We start from the raw sequence: 20906 nt of genomic DNA on the forward strand, positions 1-20906 counted from the left end.
CTCAGTAGAAAATCTGATACAGTTTGGGTTTTTATCCCGAAAAGTGCAGTGCAGTTTGAACATTTGTACGATAGCTACCAAAACACGAAGCAGGAAAGCCTTGCGGGATAAATCGTAGGTGTCACTTTGTTCAAAGAAAAACTACTCCACACACTCGCAAACCAATAGTTTCTTTTCCAATACAACACAATAGGAAACAGTGCACAAGAGTGGCTCTCCAAATCCCACTTTCTGTCTGTTGCAACAAAGGGCCAATTGCTGCATTCAGTTTCCTTCAGTCGAAATATTGGTATGATAACACCAATTTAACTCATAACTGCACTGAACTAGGCTAGGTGAGTACGAACGCAGAATAGAATGTAGAGAGGCATCGAGATATGTCCAGATGGCGCCGAATAACGTTATCGACTGGAATACGCGGATTGGGTAACGTTAATGTAAATAGGAATTGTCACGGGATGGAGCCATTATACATGGTATCAAGAGCGTGCTGAAAAATCGAAATGCATGTGCGTGGATTGATTTGGATTGAATACACTTTATTTAAGCCGGCAGAATTACGTTTTTACGCGCCGAGCTGCTGGCCTAAGCGTCGTCCTGGTGGCTACTCATCCGAGGCGTGAGCTCGCTGTTGCAGACTAGCGAGTCTCATGCCGTGCGAGCGCCCGCAGGACCTGCTGGACGGCCGAGTGTTGATGCTCGTATGTGTAGCGCCTCGCGGCTTCTGGAAGCCGTGGCGGGATGGTTATTGACGTCGCTTCCATTGGGTACGTGACACAGTCCCATAAGATGTGCTCCTGGTCTGCCGTCTCCCTGCAGCAGAGCTGGCACTTGTCAGTCGGGTATGCTTCCGGATACAAACGGTGCATCAGAGCCGGGGTGGGTAGGGACCCTGTTTGAAGCTGCCTTAGTAGCACTGCCTCCGCCAGGCTGAACCCCTGGTCCGGAGATGGGAAGGTCCTATGAGCCAGGCGGTAGGCTTTGGTGATTTTGCCGTCGTCTGTCATTCGGTCCTTAGCACCGAACCACGTTGGACGGTCAGTTGCGGAGGCGCGGTTTGTGAGTAATCGCGCCTCCGCGTGTGCCGCGTCCTTGCCCGCATGCGCCGGGATCCACTTGAACTTGGGCAAAAAGTTCAGCAAAGCTTCTTTGCAGATGCGTCCCTTGGCGTAGTTCCGAACTGCCGTTTGTGAATCGCTGATCACCGACTGGCACATTGCGTCGGTAAGGGCCAGGGCGGTGGCCACCTCCTCTGAGCGTTCTGCATCGGTGCACTTGCCGCTTGCCGCCGTCACAGTGTCTCCGGTGGTGGCCTTTATGACAATGGCAGCGAAGGCTTCCTGTGGATATTCCGCCGCATCTACATAACGAGCGTGCTTATCCTGGGCGTGTGCGTCGACGAGGGCTCTAGCCCTTGCCGCCATCCTGCACTTGTTGAAGTCAGGGTGCATGTTTTTTGGTAGAAGATCTACCATGATCCGGCGACGTATCTCATTCGGGATGGTGAGTTTGTTGTCACCACCGCTGTGGCGTACATATCCTAGGTCCTCTACGATCTTTCTTCCAGTCCTCGTTGTAGATAGACGCTCGAGCTGGGCCGTACGTTGTGCTTCCGCTATCTCCTAGAGTGTATTATGCACGCCTAACTTGAGAAGGAGCGGTGTGCTTGTAGATTCAAACAGGCCTAGCGCGGACTTATGGGCCCTCCTAATGATGGCGTTGATCTTATTACGCTCGTGTTGTAACCAGTTGTGGTATGTCACGACATACGTGATGTGGCTGATCACAAAGGAGTGAACTAATCTGATCAGACTGTCCTCCTTCATGCCAGCTTTCTGTGACGTGACTCGTTGTATGAGCCTCATTGCGTCAGCGGTCTTGGCTGTGATGCGTGCAATAGTCTCGCCGTTTCTTGGGTGCTATTCGATGATTATTCCGAGTAATTTCATCTTGCTGACTTCAGAAACAACTTGACCAGACCGCGTAGTTATCCTGATCGTGCCTTGTCTTCTGTTTGTGATGCGACCCCTCCGTGGTGGTATCACTAGTTCTGATTTGCTTGGAGAGCAAAGAAGTCCTGACAAACCCAGATGTTCTTCAATGGCGTCGACTGCTTCTTGTAGTTTGGTCTTAATGTGACCGTCGCTACCCCTGCCTATCGACAGTGTAATATCATCGGCATAGATTGTGAGCCGGATCCCCACTGTGGCGAGTCTGTTGGCTACTTCTATCTTTACTAGATTGAATAGTAATGGCGATATCACGGACCCTTGCGAAGTGCTAGTGCTGCCGAGCTTCTTATCGTTGAGTTGTAAATGACCTGCCCTTAGCTGAGCGGTTATACCCTTTAGGAAGTCCTGGAAGTAGTTATAACTCCGTTCACCCATGTTGAGCTTAGAAACTTGCGACAATATCGCCGAGTGCTTGACGTTATCGAAAGCACTGTGGAGATCAAGCCCTAGGGTCGCGTTATTTTCTCTTGAGGCACCGGAGTCGTCAATGATTTCGTACTTCAACTGAATCAATACATCTTGGGTACTTAATCTCTTTCGGAAGCCGATAACCGTGGTTGGGTATAGTTCCTCGCTCTCCAGGTAATCCTGCCGTCGATTCATGAGGACATGCTCCAGCACCTTGCCTACACACGACGTAAGAGATATGGGCCTAAGATTGTCGGCGTCCGGCGATTTACCTGGCTTAGGCATGAGAAGGGTCTTGGCTGTTTTCCACTACTGCTGCAGTGATCCTGTTTTCCAACACTTGTAGAATTTCGTGAGGTTTTCAATTGAGTGTTCATCTAGGTTCTTGAGAGTCTTGTTTGTTACTAGGTCCGGACCTGCTGCAGATCTGCTGTTTAAGTCGTGTAGTGCTACTTGAACCTCTTCAACATCGATTTCCCGATCGAGCATTTCGTTTGGTAGCCATTGGTATGGACCATGCTGCAGAATTGGGGTTGGCGGTAAGTATTTATCGTTGATTTTCTTGAGCACCTCCTCTTCACCGTGTTTCTGTACGGCGCGGTGCATAAGCTTGGTTAGCCTATCACGTTGATGGGACTTGGATTTAGTTTCATCCAAGAGATGGTGTAAGAGGTTCCGGGTCCTTCAGCAATGCAACTGTCCATCGTCTGCGTTGCAGATCTCATTCCACTGCTGCACGCGGAGGGCGCGGCAGTGTCCTTCGATGCATGTGCCAATTTCGGGTTGCTGGATTCGTCATCTGAACCCTTAGAGCAGATTTTGGAGGTAGGTTTGCATTATAGCAAACATTAGCACGAGTTCGAGGTTTACGCTCTGTGGAATGTACAAAAGCCCCGGCCATGCTATAAACAAAGTGAAATATCTCTCCCGACAGCTATTGAATTGGTGTGCTCCCATGAGAAGACAGAGTACACGGTTGTCATTAACTCCCGCAAGGACCACGCAAACGATATCTGGGAACTCATCAGGTTTCACCTCAACGGTGAAAAAGTCTCGAAAACTCTCCATACGGATCCTCTGCTTTCACTTATATCATGAAGATACTGGTACAACCTGGCTGAAAACCATCACTACTCAGGCGAACCAGATACCCCACATTATAAATCGGTTGGTTGGCAGCAATTATGGTTTAAAGGAACATGAAGGTCGCAAGTTGGTGAAGCTCTCCTTATCACACGTATAATGTACAGCCTTCCTTACTCCTATTTGACAAGAGCTCAGCAAGCGAAAACTCGAAGTATATCTCCGCAACACCACCCGTAGCATAACAGGCACCCTAAGTGTCACCCAAAATGACCTCTTACATGCCACAGATGCTGGGCATACACCCACTGAGAGGATTGAGAAGCACCACCTCGCCTAAACCCAAAGACTACAAACATAATCTCAAGGTCATCTCATTCTCGTAGATGTAGGGCATAACATCACGCATCTCCAGGATATTCCACCAAAGACGCAACCATGGTGATGTCCAGCCAATACAACCCTGAAAGTCAAATTCATACCCAAAAATATTGGTCCAGACCAGGCAAGTCGTCGCGCTGACCGGGCAACCAGCTGCAACAGGAAGACATTCTCCCTAGGAACAACAGTCATTTACACCGACGCTAAGTACAGCAAATACACAAAAATTAGAATGACAGCTTTTCATAGCAACGTCCTGTTCGCGGTAGCCAAGTACTCTCCGGCACCATCGTTGACATCTCTGGAGCTACAGGCTATTGTCAATGCCATAGCAGCACACCAAGGCAAAACGAAACTGGTCATCATCACGGACAGCAAATGTTCAGTTCGCAATCTACGAGAAAATCATATGTACCCTCACATGCGCTAGACACTCGCCAGCATCACACGCAACCACCCCGAACTGTGATCTGGGTAGGATACGAAGGGGTAAAGCGTATTTAGAGGGCCCACGCCTTAGCCGGAGCTGCTCTTTTCAATCCGGGCACCCCAATGCCCTGGCCTCGCTTCTATTACCCAAAAGAGCACCCCCGAGAAATGCACAACACTCGCACAACGTACTTACGGGACGTCAAAGGTGAAAGAACTACCCTCCCATACTCCAGAAAATTCCGCCCTGGCGCTACCCCCAGTCGACGAGCACAAACAGGCACCCTGCCAACACAACACATACAACACTACATAGACGGGCTTACAGGCCCACGAATGTGTTCACACTGAGGACAATACCACTACAATGAATACAGTCTCTGGACGTGCCCAGAGAGACAAACCACCCTGAGAACTTCCCTGCAACCAATTCCTGCCACAAAGCGCCCTTCTTGCTGGGAGGCATGGGTCACACCCTCGAAGGAGCTTGAAGACGTCTATCAAACAATGCTTGTCGCCAGGACGATAGACGAGTCTCTGTAACCCTATCAAGAAACCTAGCAGTCCTTTGGGCACAGGCTGAAAATAAAGTCTCTCTCTTTCTCTCTCTCTCTCTGTCTCTCTCTCTAGTGCCTTGAAAGGCGGAATCCTGACCTGCGGGTTTACATCTGTTCGCTTGTTAGCAAAGTGACTGTGGCAGTCTGCCGCGCCGTAATAACACTTGTTACGCGATTATTAGGAAACGGGTCATTTTTAACCCGTCTATTAATGTGGGCATCGTTCCGCCGCAGAATAGGACAACAGTGATGGTTAGAAATTACATAAAAAATAGCCATCTCTTCTTAAATAAACTCGAGAGAAGCGCGAAACCTTTCTGACATCAAAACTACGTCAAAACCTTCGCTAAAAGTGCAGCCAACTTTTGGTGAAACTGCACCCAATCGATGGTGGAACCTTCAAAGACACAAATCACAAACGAAGAACAACTACCGCCGTGACCCGCCAATGGCCTCACTTTCAAGATTGTTTTACAAACCCCGGTTGCCCAGTTTACCACCGCAGCGATGCAATAGCCGATAATAAACCACTTGCTGTGGTCTTGCGTCGCTTTGCGTCCTACGAGATTGCGACATCTTGCGGTGCCGGGCCTCCGCGTAGACGCGTAGACGCCTGGATATACGGGCCCCATCATCCTTCCCTTCTAGACTTTATCCGCGAAGTGAACATTTTCATCTTTCCTCGCCGTCGTCATCGTCACAATCACCACCACCACCACCACCACCACCACCACCACCACCACCCCCACCACCAAAACCACCACCACCACCACCACCATCATCATCATCATCATCATCATCATCATCATAATTTCCAAGTATCCCGTTCTGTGCCAACTCTGACCAATTTATCCCCGCACATTTCTTCATCTCATCCGCCCATCTAACTTTCTGCCACCCCTGCCACGCTTCCCGTCTCTAGGAATCCCCTCTGTTACCCTTAATGACCAACGGTTATCTTGCCTTCGCATTACATGACCTGCCCACACCCATTTCATCTTAATTTCTACTAATATGTCCTTAACACGCGTTTGTTTCCTTATCCACTCCGCTCTCTTCTTGTCCCTTAAAATTACACCTATCATTTTCCGTTCCATTGCCCGCTCAGTCGTTCTCAGTTTAAGTTAAACCCTCTTCGTGAGCCTCCAAGTTTATGCCGCGTAGGTGAGTACCGGTAAGATGCAGCTGTCATACACTTTATTTTTCAGGGACAATGGTAGGCTGACATTCATTATCTGATAATGCCTGCCGAATACAATCCACCCAATTCTTATTCTTCTAATTATCTCTGCCTCATGGTTGGCATCCGGGGTTACAGCTTAGCCTAACTCGACATATTAGCTCACCACTTCCACTGCCTCGCCACCTATCTCAAACCGCTGTGCTCTCCCGAGGTTATTGAGCAGTACTTTAGTTGTCTACATATTAATTTTGAAACCCATGGTTCTACTCTGATTGTCCAGTGCGGAAAGCATACCTTGCAATTCGTCCCCCGAGTTACTTAACAAGGTAACGTCATCCGAAAATCTGAGGTTATTGAGGCGCCCTCCATTAACCCTTCCTCCCACCTGTTCTTAATCTAATGTTCTGAATACGTCTTGTAAACATGCTGTGAATAGCAATGGAGAGATTGCGTCTCCTTGTCTGACGCCCTTCCTTATAGGTATTTTACTGCTCCCTTTACGGAGGACGATGGTAGCCGTGGAATCATTGCAGATATCCTCTAGTATTCTTACTCAATGTTCTAGTATTCTAACGTAACATGCATCTACGAACGATCTTACTATATACCGGTACGTGGTTTCTGAGATAAAGGAACTATTGTACTCCTCCTGCATGATCTATGCTTGTATTGTTTTTCTAAAACCGAGTTCCTTTCGCGATTTTCAAAAAAATTACGCCCAGCTCCCTTCGCGGGAACCCTGGTGTGATGCGACGCTGAGGGGGGTTCAAGCGCAAGCGGAGAGCAACCGTCGACCGAAAGGCCGCCGGAGAGCGGTACACCGGTTATATGCGCAGCGCGCCCGAAGGAGAGGAGACCGCGGAGAGAGAGAGTACTGCACATGCGCAGTACCGCGCGCAGCGCCGCCCACCGGCGGAGTGAGAGCGCGCTGGGCCGCACACGCTCTCACCTGGGCACGCGCCGGCGCCAGTGCGTCTGCCGCGGCTATGATGCAACACAATCCAACACAATCCACTTTAATCCGATCCAATCCAAATCCAATCTAATACAAGCCAAGCCAAGCCATGCTAAGCCAATTCAATCGAATCCAATCCAATGCCCCTCGCGAGAGAGTGTTCGCTATCGGAGAGGAGAGCGGGAGAGTGGCTGCGGACAACAACGGACGCACGCAGGAAGGACAGGGCCCCCGACAAGAGCTGCTTTGAGCGTCGCATCTAAAAAGAGTTTTGGCACAATGGAAGCCCGGCTTCACGCACACGCCGTGTGTCCAGATATCTTATCAGAGCTTTTCGCTTGACTAACCGGTGTATGGAAAAATACATTAGCTTATTAACATGACGCCATAAGTCCCACTAAGAAAGCTCTCGCTTTAAAAACACCCATGTTTCCATTGGTCGTTTAAAAGGGCAGGGAGGCGCACTAGCGACCCATTTTTGTATGGAAATTTGAGCGTTGCGTGAAAATTTGTTGTATAGCAGTAAAAAAATATCGACAGCATAAACGCTGTCACATAACCAGCCGTTCGTTATCTGAAAGAGCCATTGATTATGGTCAAGCTGTTGGGGTGTCCTGCGCACACTTGTCAACGCTAAGGTAGCCTCAGTGCTTAGAATAGCACACCCGCGTGAAGTGAAATGGGCCAACATGTATTTCACCTAAGCAAAAGTTCTCTGGCTGACAGGTATAAAATGTGGTAATTTTGAGAAAATAACTGACAAGCCGACCACATTATTTAATGGTATTTTTTTCCCACGTTTAATAAGATACACGTGCCGTTCGGCCCCTAAACAAGGGCAGAATCAAGGTGTACCTTGATTCGCAACGTTTACGCCTCGTTGCTATTCCTTAGAAACTGGGCACAGGGATTGCATCTTGAGAAAAAGATCGTGCCAAACGTTGTGGTGGAGTCATATGCCCTTTTCGCCCCTAGAATAAGTTTGTGGTTACTGAAAAGTTTACGAAAAGGATAGGGTACGAGCGAATATGATTGAATGTGCGGAACAGCTTTAAGTTTGTATTTTCAATATTTTTGCATTGGCTTTTCTGTAGCTTTAAGTTTGTTTTCTATAGCATCGGCTAGAATTTTCTATGGCTACTTATTTGCCCTTCCTTAGTTTTAACGTGGGCGTATTTATAGCTGTTAGCTTGGCTTTTTCTGTTGCTTTAACGTGGCTCTTTAGCTGGGCTCCCAGTTTTTTGTCTTGGTGGTTGGTCGCGCCGTTTAGCCTACCGGGAGCGACGTTTCTGTCCCGCAACTCGGCACCTTAAGAGCCCCTCCTTTGCCTTTTAGCTTCGTCAGTCCACGCCCGGATTACCGGATTTTCTCGACGCCGCTTGCACGTTCACGATCATCTTCTCGGTTCCTTCGCCGGTGCTCCGCTTCTTCCTCGGGAGAGAGCACTGCCTTAGGTATGCCCCTCGTATCGGTAGATACCAAACACTGATTCCACCGAGCAGACGCCGTCTCTCTCAACTAGGAGAACACCTGCACGTCAGAGCTTACGTGATCAGTAAGCGCAGCCAATACCCGACGAACTCCTCCCCACCCGAGCATCTGCGCCGCCCCGCGGACTCCTCACACCTGCTCGTCGGCTCCTTGCCTCCTCAACACTTTCCGTCACGCTTCCTGGCCTAGCATCTTCTGCCTTTCCACCTTGCTCCGACAATTTTAGAAGACGCCCGGCACGGCTGAAACCTAAGCCTAAACATATCCGCTGTTAAAACTTCAATCAGCGTCTGGTGATACGGGAGTGGTCCCTCTGCTGTCTCAGCCCTGCATACCAGGAGTTGCTGGGAGTCAAACTCGGCACTGGTCGTCAAAGTTTGTCGCATCTAAGGAGGGGGGGGGGGGGTACTTTGGAGGACTGAGTTCTATACGCACCCTACAATAATATGGAGGAGGGAATAAAGGGAGGGCAGTATTTACATGTGGTCTGGTATTGCGTTGGATACATAGGATAAAGCCAAGGTAAAGTATGTAAGGCATGTAACGTATGTAATGTACACTAAAGCCAATATCAAATATGTGAGCGTCGACTTGCACAAATGTATACAAGAACACTGGCAAAACTGCGATAAAATAACACCGCCGGATAGTGCGGACGTCAAAGTTACTCGCCCGAAAGCGTGGTGGCAGATACAGTCCTTCACAAGGGCGTTACTGTCAACCAACTCTTACTTTGGCATAAGTAACTACTTGAAACAATTTGGCATGTTTCTGCAGCCTCCCGCTTTGCCGGAACATGCGGTATGCATTTCTAGGATTCGGAATGCAACAACAAATTGCTGCACACCCTCCTGGGTCGTGGGAAACCTAGGTCTGGTTAACGGTTGTCGATTTGAATGGAGTGGAATGGATTACTTTATTAGGAATAGGCCAATAGGCCCTGTTGTGGGACATGGGGGAAAAGGGGGGGGGGGGGGGGGCAGATGGTTCATATCAATCTTTTCACTGCACTGCGAACGTTCAAGTTATGTCTGGTTACACCCATTGGGGTACCACACACACAGTTGAAGAAGTGGACACTCTAATACGACGATCATCCGGGTATCCAAAAAGAGCCGTTCGTGATCCACAAAGGGTGTGTTTGGGGGGTCATCTAGAGAGGTGGGGACGATCCGCCATCATACTACTTTATAGAGTCCTGTTTTATGACCGAATACTGTAATTTGCTGTAACATTTGAAGGTTGTTTCTGACAGGTTGTACGTGCTCTTTCAGAATTGAAAAAAAAATATATGTCGGTGTTTAAGGGGGCAATGAAGGCAAAATGCAACTTCACTCAATTTGCACAAAACTAGACTTTGTAAACTCCGTCAACTCTATTCCACCCCCAAAGACACTTTTTAACCGAAAAACGAAGAATGGAAACACTTTCAAATTTCTCGTTAAAGACAGTGACTTGCTATAAGCAGTGGAAACGTCGTATGGGCCAGCACTAAAACAATTTTCAGTGGGTTAGCTGCACGTTAGCATTCATGTGAGGCGATCAAACGGTACTAGAGTCCCTACTGCAATTCTTGAGTCATGTGTCTTAGCAATTTTTCAGGTCGGCGGACGCCAATCGCACATGCAAGATTCCGTAACGTCATAGAAAAACTGCCTCAAAGTGGCTACAAAGTCGCCACTGTTTCGCATGTTTCCTTTAACATCTCGTTATTTGTTCTAACTTTGACATAAAACTGCTGTCAATGTTATTGGGACAAAGTAGTCTGTGTAATGACAAAAGATTGTATCTTTCTTCATGGACCCTTTAAATCTGCGTACATGCTTTGAATACGAAATGATTATCTCAGCGGTAATTACGCCAATAGGTCGTGAGCCCCTGACGCAGCTGTCACCTTTCCTATCCATTCCTCCTGAGTGGTACCTGAGAATTGTGTGTGTGTGTGTGTGGGGGGGGGGATATGTCGACGTCGCTGCGAACTGGCAATGATGATGATAATGATGATAGTAATAACTTTCTTCCACAAAACTAGGTGGCATGAGGAAGGGGAAGTGGGGGTCTCCCTGGTTTGCTCCTTTCAATGGTGGCGTGCAGCCCTCGTCAATCGGTCGTGAACTTGTCATGGTAGCTGTCATTGACATTGGCCAATCTTCTTGAGCAGGTACGTGACCAGTCCAAAGACCACCGAAACGCCGTACTGCCAAGAGACAAATCCGTATTATGCCAGCTCTGTGGAACCAGAATGGCACACATACGATGCAGCAGTGCAGTATCACATAGGAAAGTCGTAATGTTTTCGTATTCTAAGTACGCAAGGAAACTTGAGCGTACCTCGAAAGCCGTGTTCCGTGGGGCGTAGGAGTTGAGTACGGATTAAGTCCCCTACCTCTCGCCGTGTGTCCATGGGTGCGATCCCGTTACTACCACTGTCAGCAGTAGGGATCGTCATTCGTCAATCCCGTCGAGTGGTTCGTGACCAGTCCGAGGACCATAGGGAACTTTGTTACGAGAAGCTATAACCTGTATGGTGGTAGGTTCGTGTATTCTCATACTCTTAGCGCAATTCTCGATGATTAGCGGTCTTGCACGAGTAGTCTAGAGCTGCTGGTCGGGTCCACTCGCTATATGAACGACAGCTTTGTCAAACCCGCTGGACAGCGTACCTCGCCGCCATCGCGAACCATTTGCACATCTGTGCATTTACTTTCGGTGAGTTCTCACGGCGGGAAACTGTGATCATACGACGGATTCGGACGAAAACACTGGTAACACCGTTTTTGCTCCACCGTTTTCATCGCCGTGGGGCCGCTCCCAGTGTCCCGAGCACCTTCAGCACTTGCCATACCAGGGCAGACTTACAATATTTAGTGTGGGACTGCCCCCGCTACAGTATTCCTCAGTACCGTGCCCTCACCAACGTGCGACTTGGACAGTGGCCCACGTCTCTCTAGTCCTGGTCCTGTCCGCCGCCTAAAGCTCCTGCTGGGAACGCTCCTAGCTTGTGGCACGCCCTGCTGCTTTTTTTCGTGGCCCCGCAGCATCAGCAGTTGCTGACTGGCTTTGCGGCGACGTGCTGGGCAGTACGAAGGCTACGACTAAAGGCGACCACAGTGTTGCATCCAGGCCACTTACTCAGTAAATGGTGGCAAAATGATCCTTTTCCGCTTTCCGTTTCCCTACCTATCCCAGTACAAACACTACGCTTATCTATAGCAGCGCCCAAGCGCAAAAAATATGGAATAAACGTGTTTCGAATCAATCAATCAGTCAGTCCACTCGCTGGTCAATGATCTGTGCCGAGAACATCTTCACTCAAACAGATATTAGCTCATATCAAAAGATGAACACGTATTCCCACATCTCTGGGGACACAAATCTAACTTGTTGTGTTCAACCCCCACAGAACCGCTCTCCCACCCCACCACTACTCTCTCCAGATGAGCCTAAAGCCTCCCCTTCGGATATGATGTATACTCATGGCCCCTTTAAATCGGATCACGTGCTTTGAATGCGAATGCATTATTACTATGGGAATTTAGCAAATCGGCCGTGAGCCTATGTCTGTCTGTTACCGGTTTGGCAGAGAAGTAAACTTGCGCGGAATTAGCTTTATCACCGCGCGTCCTTCGGCTCCATTCCCGTTATAGCTACGGTTTTCTCCTTTTAAGTTAAAGGAACGTGCAATTCTGGGGTGATCCGCTGCTCACAACACCGTGTGTTCAGCCTGAGGGCGATGTGTGTGAAAAGCCCCATATGGCCCATTTTGCACAAATCCAGCGTCGAGCATGGCGACAATGGTACCAAAAACACGTTGGCTGGCTTACAATTCTCACACACCCGCTGAAGAAGATTGGCCAGCGATGATAACTAGGGCCGTTATAAGCCCAGGGCCGATTCGCCGATTCAATTTTGGCTGCGACATCGACATACACATCAGCGTGAGGGGTTGCACTGTCTCGAGCGCATGGCTTCACATTTGGGTTAAAGGGTCTCTGTAGCGTTTGCTGCAGTGGTGCTTTTCTAGAAAGGTAGACGTCCAATAATGGATGCCTCGGAAGAAGTTAGGGAATACGAGAATGCTGCACAACGACCTGAGAGGCAGGTGTTCGCAACGAAACATAAAGCTACAACTGCCATCAGTAGGATGGCGCCAAAATAATGCCAAGTAAGCTTACTACGTGCACAACGACAGGTGAACGAAGAATTAAGACAACACAAAGCTGGAGCATAAGTTCGGACGCATGAACAGCACTCAGAACTAAGACAGCGCGAGGTCCAAGCCAAGCGTCGTGAGCGTAAACAAACGACTTCCTCCAATAACACACGTAAAGTTTCAGCAGTCGCTTTGAATTTCATTGATCCAGCTTAGTGACCGACATAAGGGGGCTTTCCAGTGTGGGAGTCCGTAGTCCCGGATGCCCAAGGTATACGCTGGTGGTCAAAGCCTCACCACCAATTCACGCTAGATTTCAAGGGGCGAGAGAAACAAGGAAAACAGCTTAGCGGTTAGCTGCTTTAAGTTGGGCGATTATATATATAAGGCAAGTGAAGCAAGACACGCAGCTGTGCCCTATATCCTGCGTTCCGGAAGCGTTCCTCGAATTATCAGCGTGTTTCACCGATGAGCGTGCACATTTTATTGCATCAACCAATAATAATATGCCTCAACCAGTACTTACCAGCAATTATTTGTTTGCTGAGCTCTCCGCCAAGAAGGGCCCGAATCCGCTCCCGGTCACGGCAGGATTAAATGGTTTCACCTAAGCAATTTACCTGAACCAGGTAGACTACGCCTCTCTGCAAAGCCCAATCACCTCGTCCCAATTTTCCTCAAATATTTCTTCACATATCTTATACCCAAACTAGACGAGAAGTTAAGATGACTTCAGATGACTCCTTTCATGGCTCCAGATGACTTCTTTCGCGCGCGACCCGTCTATTTTACCCTGGTTATGTGCAAATTACTAGAACGGATTATTCATTACCGACTAGCCCAATAGCCTCAATTTAAAAGTCCGCAATTTTATCCTGGTTAAACGGAAAACCGGGTGAACTTTAACACATTTTACAGCCTCGCTCCACAGAGGGTTAACTGATTCGCCATTTTGTAATCCTCGACAACTTTCCCGCACTGGGCGTACAGAAAGCATTTCGTTGCGCAAGCCAGCAAGCTATACTTGGAGAACTTGCTCTGGCCTTCCCAATGCAAAAAGTTTAAACATGGATCTCAAGTCTCTCGAAGCTTGCCCCATTCAACTGCTTGGAGCCTGCCCAGGTAGTCTCATCGAGCTTTAAGGTACCTCAATAGCAGGTATCACAATGCTAAATACCCGGCCCAACTGTCCTTAACCTAGTCATGGCTATACAGAATTGCAAGACGGATACCCCTCATATTACACAGCGTGCTTCACCATTTACGCTGGTGATGAGGCGTATTTACTAGAGGGACCGATTCCACCCTCAACCCGAATCAAAACACCATGATTACCGGCCTCCAGTGGATTGTGATGGCTCTCGAAAAAGTTCTTCCCAAACCTCGCTTGTCCCTCACACTTTACAAAACAGAATTCTTCACCATCTTCCGTACATCCCCGAATGAGTACTTACCACCTTAAGCCAGTGTCACCTCCATTCTAATCTTAGCTAAACTGGCGTAGCTTCCCGGTGTCTATGTCGAAACCACAATCAGGCTCACAATAGAGGTTAATCACCTCAAACAATTATGGAACTTCGTATAACATACCCTCTGATGGCTCCCCAACAAAGCAGAGGAATCCAAACAAAAGTCTGTCACCACTCCAGGCCATCCATTACGTATATACCCACCCCTACAGGCTAGTAGCGCTTTTATGTAGAGCGTTTCGTACCAATGCGTGCCAAGTGCCGCCACGAGCGATCTTGAGAGACTTCAACTGGCCCCTTACCCACCTTTATGTCTACCTTCAAATAAGGATCAGTGGTCGAGCTCCGGCAAAGTACAAAGCAATTTATACTCTTCCCTTAAGGACCTATCGGCCCCACGCTCATTGCTGACAGCACAACCCGGACATCATTCCGAGCCTAGCCTTTGTTACAGTCCCATGCTTTTCAACGTGTACACACAGTACTAATTTAGGACACATAAATGAAACAGGAGTTTCTTGATTCCCCTTTTGAAAATGATCGCGAACAGAAAAAGAATTAAGCATCCTGTGAAGGAATGTTTTGGCCACCAGCCATCACGTGTCCCGTAGAGAACTGATTTGAAAGGCAAATTAGACTAGTGCATATTATTCTTGAAAATTTTTTAGTCAAGCCATTCTCTTTATGCTCGTCAGGCCTGTGTCCCGGTTCTTTTTGTGTTTTTATGCTATAAAAAGATATCAACTAGCTTGGCTTTCTTTAGGTCGTAGCAAAGGCCGTCAGGTCGTCGCAAGCTCTAAACTTTTTACAAGGTGTATTTCACGAAGCGCGCAAGAAAAACTCTACATACGCGAAGGGGGAAAATGGTGCAGATCAGGAGTGCTATGAATAAAAGCTACATAGTGAACTTTTCAGGCGTGTAGCAACAAAGGCTGGACGCGTAGGGCATTAAACTGCAGGACAGCAGGGCAGCGCCCGAGACGCTGTCACACCGCGCTGACCGCTTTATCGAGCCGCCTTTCGTAAACTTTAAAACGGGACTCATAAAACAGTTGCTGGGGGGAACATAAACTCGCAACAGTGACATGTATGCAACCGAACCGGGGAGGTTCACAGTAGTGTAAAATCAAATTTATCGCTAATGCCCTTATAAACAGAAGTTAAAGGGTTCGGCGCGAAACATGTCTTGGAGAAGGGTATTTTTTTGAAGGAAAGTCAAATTTGCTTTTGTCACAGTGAGAGTGCTGCATAGAGGAAGTCTTGCGCGCGAAAGCGGTGACGATAGTTGTGCGGATATCGATTTTAGATCAGCCGTCATTCCAATAAGGGCAAAGCCCGGCGGTAGTTACCTATTAAAAACTTGCTTCCTGCTACGCCCCACTTGCATATCTTTCTTCGCTACCGTTTCTTGGACTTTTGGTGCGAATACTTCGACGGGTGTCTTTCCTGATAAATGGCGTTCGCTTATTTTTTTTCGCTTTCCTTTCTACATTTTTGGTGTCAACACGGGAGCATGGAGGGATGGATTTTCGGTTTTTTTAGAGAAGTCGTGCTAAGTGTGTTAGGGTAGAAATATTAATTTTAACGCGTTTATTCTGTTTGCGATCGTAAAAAGTACTCCCAAGTGTACTTTCAAAACAATAACAATGCTTGTATCAGTTATGTATTTATGTGTTAACTCAAAGAAGCTTGATGTTTTCTGTTTGTTGTAAAATGTTAACAAGCACGAAGTTGCCCACTAGATTTAGTAGTTAGGAAATATTTCGCCTGAAAATCTCACTCAAGAACTCATTTTAACCTTTGGCTGGGCTAATGAATCGAAACACACAGAGACACACATACAAACAGAGAGAACAAAATTGAAGGAATACCTTGTGAATTCTTTACAGTCAGATCTGGGTATGAGTAGCCGCATAAGCTAGGTTTCTTATTGTTATTAATTTTTCTCTTGCTTCTTTTCTCCAATGATGCAAATTTGCACTATTACGGAGATTAAATCTCTTCACTTTGCTAATTATGTATTTCCTGCAGTTGGAAGGGGTAGTGCAGGGTTGGTCCGTCTTCGCGGTTGGTTGATTCGTATTTCCGATATTTTTTTCAGGCCTTTTCTAGTTTATTCTTCGCTTTTCGGAGGCGATGTACCACGTGCATATTTTTGATTTGATCAGTTTCTTCGCGTAAAATTTGTATTTTTCTTTTTTTTTGTTCATTCCACACTTCTTTCGGTCAATTAGTCAACCTACGCTATTAAAACGACTAATTGTGTTACTTGCGTGAAATATGCATTTTTGTGAAAATGCAGGGCGTTATACGGTTTTCACATTTTCACAATTTTTTCATTCGTAATTTTTGGCGAAATGTTTCAGATGAATACTTTTGATTTCGTCGGTTCATTTTTATAAAATTTATATTCTTTTCATTTATTGGGTTTTTCAAAATGTCGTCCGACAAAATATCTCCACGCACGTGAATTTATTGATTAAATGTGTCACTTCTTCAGATTATGCATTTTTTGGACATGCAGGGCAATGCTTGGGCCCGGCTGGGGGCTACACCGAAAGAAATTGAGTGGCGTGAAACGCGCCAAAAACCAAATTTTACGTCAGAAAAGAAAAAGCTAGCGGTCAAGCCTAGCCCTGGCGGTTCAAGCGCCAAACAGACTAGTAACGAAAGGTCCCAACAGATGCCGTTCCAGCAGTGTGAACACGAGAAGGTAGAATTGCATTCAGCGAACTTCTACTGCGTTATTATAGGAACACAGAGAGGGCCGAGAACAGCTTGAAAGGTAGGCTGGAGAGAGAGACAGCCAGTTACGTGGCCGGGACGACACTTGCAGTGAAGCGGCTAGATACGCGGTCATTTTTTTATTTTGTGCCTGCGTATTTCTTTTGTGCTTTCATGATTTATGGCCGGTGTGCCTCGATAAAAGCAATGATAGAAGAGCAGAAAAAAAATTTTGCAGTTCTCTAAACAATTGTGTTTATTGGCCCTTGTAATGGATATAAAAGTGTGGTACTTTATTTTACGAAGACTAAACCAATATACCACCGGTGTAAACTGCAAATTTGTGGTTTAGAATAAATGGTACAAACAGGTTTATATGTTTGAAGGGTTGAGGCAAGTGTTGAGAAAATATAACGAATCGCCAAATACATGGCCGTATTGAGCCACTTTTATCTTTCATGTGTTTGCCTCGTTCTGGCCTTTTTCCAAAGAAAGTTCACGCACGCTGCCTGTAAAGTTGAGCAGTCAACGGCACCTTCGCACGATGCATCGTAGTGACCTGCCCTGGACTTTTTACCAAACAGTCGCTGCGGAGGCAAAGTAGACGTCGGTTTTACATACCCAAACAGCTAGGTCATTGTCTATCTTTAGAATGAAAATGTTTGGTGCGCCTTTAAAGGATTACGCGCATCATAGCATGAATAATAGTTCCGCCCTGTGACTCTTCGTGTCTGACCGATGGCAGCGATGAAATCGGACAAAAATTTAACTTTCATGAGTTTTGTAGGCCGCGGTTGAGCAGTTATAAATGTGGCTTTTGTGAAATTGATTGCTTTATATTCAATAACCCAGCGGTGTGTCAAGGTTGGCTTTAAATTTGGAATATGTTTATGTCCCTCCTTGAAATTGAAATTTATTTATTATTTGACGTGGACATGTAAGCGCTTGTGTGCGTGGTTTTACAAAAACGAAACGTAAAATTAGTTTCCGAAAACAAGCGAAGAAAAGCGAAAGTACGCAGGTCACTCCTTCGCATAAAAATTTACATGTTCTTGACTGTGAGAATTGACAGAAGATAAAGAGCACATCGCACATTGTGCCGCTGCACGCCAATCTAGCATTCGTTATTTAAACGTAAAGAAAAGTAGCGCTACCAGTTCAACGTTTTTCTGGAATTGCACAGGATGCATCGTATTGATATCTCTACTTTGTTCATTTGCTGCATGGCCTACTCTGTCGGCACAACAGGTAAAAAACGTAAGTGGATTCAGGTATTTAGGACACCGCGTTTCAAATAGATCATAATATTTTGCTAAATAAATTGGAGATATGGAATACGTGGCGTGGTAAGTAACCTTTTAAAATGATATTTGACTGAAAGAAAGCAGCTTGTTCAACTAAACTCCATATTAGAGCTAAAACAAGGTGTCCCGCAAAGTTCCAAGTTAGGCCCGTTACTGTTTATAGTTTATGTAAATGACATCCTAAATATAGAAGGTCCGCAAGAATTTGTATTGTATGCGGATGACGCTAACGTATTCTTCACATCTGATAATATAATTAAACTTCACTCAATGGGAAATGTTTACTTCGAAGAATTATCAAATGGGTTATTAGGTAATAAATTGCAAATTAACGCTACAAAGACAACTTACATGATATTTAGGCCGTAGAATAAAAATGTCTAGAAAGAAATCCCGATTATATTCAACGGACCCAAGTTAAACCGAGTGACAGAACAGAAGTTCTTAGGTGTTTGGTTCCAAGAACAACTTTCGTGGAATACGCATATTGCTCCCCTGTCCACCGAATTCTCTAAAAGTATAGGTCGTATATATAGAACTGGTCAAACAAAACTTATATAATGCTCTAATTTATTCGAAACTATGCTACGGGATTTTGGTATGGGGAACCACAACTAAAACTAATTATAACAGGCTCATTGTATCGCAAAAAAGAATTTTGCGCATATATTTATATTATCATGGCTGTTACGCGGATTTGAGAAGTCCTTTATTTACTGAATGTTCAATGCTTCGAGCTGACCAAATCTATTACATGAAGGTTCTGCACACCATTTATAAGCAAAAGACCCACAATCAAGTTAACAATAATTCTTCTGGCTACCATCTCAGGCATACAATACGGCACACTCCAAAAGTAAGAACGAACTATGGTGATCAATTTTTCCTGTACCAGCCAAATGAAATATTAAATAAATTGGGAGAAAAATTAAACTTCGATGCCAGTGAACGTACGTATAGAAAACAGGTCAAAGAAGTGTTATTTAAGCAAAACGCTTGCAATACTGATATATTGAGAGGCTCTGGGAGTCGCCAGGCGGGAGACTTTATTCGTGCGGTCACAGCGCTAGGAAGGCTCAGCAAGATAGGCGATGTCGATGACACTGTCGCCGCCGAGATGAAGATGATGCGATGATAATAGGGTGCACACCCAGGAAAGGGCGATTGTCCACGTGCTAAAATATAACCTGTACAGCTTCTCACACTTATCCTCCCCCTTCAGAAAAAACGGTCACCTGGCCGCTGGCTAGGGCGTGTCGGAACGATGAACGTATGGCTTCAACCGAGAAACGTGAACAATTTCAGTCCCGCGGCAGCGACGATCGGTGACAGCGTTGTTCGGAGCCACGCGATAATTCACCGGGGACGTTTGCTGAAGCACGGTATAAGGACCGATGAATCGCGAAAGCAGCTTTTCTGACACACCAGGTTGGCGTACGGGTGTCCAGAGCAAAACGTGGTCCCCTGGCTGAAAACAGACACTGCGGTGAGCCTCATCGTAGTGAGAATTGCGGAAATGCTGACTGGCTTCAGTATTCGCCCGGGCCAATTGGCAGCAGTAAGCGACGCGGGCAACGAATTGTGCGGGGACATTCGCCGTGCAGTCAACAGGAGCAAAAAAGAAAGTTGAATCGAGAACAGAAGGTGGTGGGCGCCCATAGACGAGATAATACGGCGAAAAACCAGTGGTGCATTGAACTGCAGAATTATACGCGTATGTCACAAAAGGCAGAATAGTGTCCCAATTGGTGTGATCTGGTCGGATCTAGGCAGAAAGCATATCAGAAAGTGTCCAATGAAAGCGCTCAGTCAACCCGTTTGTTTGAGTGTGATAACTCAAGGTCGTTTTATGGACGGTATTGGTGGCACGAAGAACTTCCGCGAGGACTGCTGACAGAAACGCCTTCCCACGGTCGCTTAGAAGAGCGCGTGGTGGACCGTGGCGGAAAAATAGGGAGTGTAAGAAAAACTCGACGACCTCTACGGCGCAACCGGTTCGGAGAGCGGCGGTTTCAGCATAGCGGGTAAGGTGGTCAACCGCAGTTACTACCCACCGATGACCAGCTGGGGTAACGGGCAACGGGCCGTACAAGTCGATGCCCACAACATCGAATGGTGTTGACGGACAAGGTAGTGGTTGCAGCGGTCCGGCAGGTGCTGTGGTTGGCCGTTTACGGTGCTGGCAGGGCGCGCAGGAAGCGACATATTTGGAAACACTGGCAGAAAGCCTAGGCCAGAAGAAACGACTTTTGATTCGGTGGTAGGTCTTGTGAAAGCCTAAATGTCCGGCCGTAGCGCCGTCGTGAAAAACGCGCAGTATCTGCTGTTGAAGAGCACGCGGAACGACGGGAACCCACTTGTCACCGGTAGGGTCGTAATTATAACGATGCAGGATACCATTAAAGAGACAGAACTGCAGCTGACGATATGAGCGTCTGTTCGACGGCTCTGCCAAACCGTTCAGTTCATCCATGAGTTTCCGACAATAATGGTCTGCCCGCTCGAGTGCAACCAAGTCTTCGGGACAGTCGAGCTTCACGACGCCCAAAGGCTCTATTGGCAGGGTGACTTGAGCCGCAGGAGCTGGTGATTCACTTTGTGTCGAGACAGGGCAATGTGAAAGGGCGTCCGCATGCATATGATTTTTGCCAGATTTGTAGGCCACAGTGAAATCATACTCTTGCAGCCGCAAGACCCAGCGGCCAAGCCGTCCGTTCAGGTTCTTGAGCAACGAGAGCCAACATAAAGCATGGTGGT

The sequence above is a fragment of the Haemaphysalis longicornis genome, unplaced genomic scaffold (assembly GCF_048455015.1).
Source record: "Haemaphysalis longicornis isolate Haplotype H1 unplaced genomic scaffold, Haemaphysalis longicornis Haplotype H1 scaffold_6, whole genome shotgun sequence".
Lineage (NCBI taxonomy): Eukaryota > Metazoa > Arthropoda > Arachnida > Ixodida > Ixodidae > Haemaphysalis > Haemaphysalis longicornis.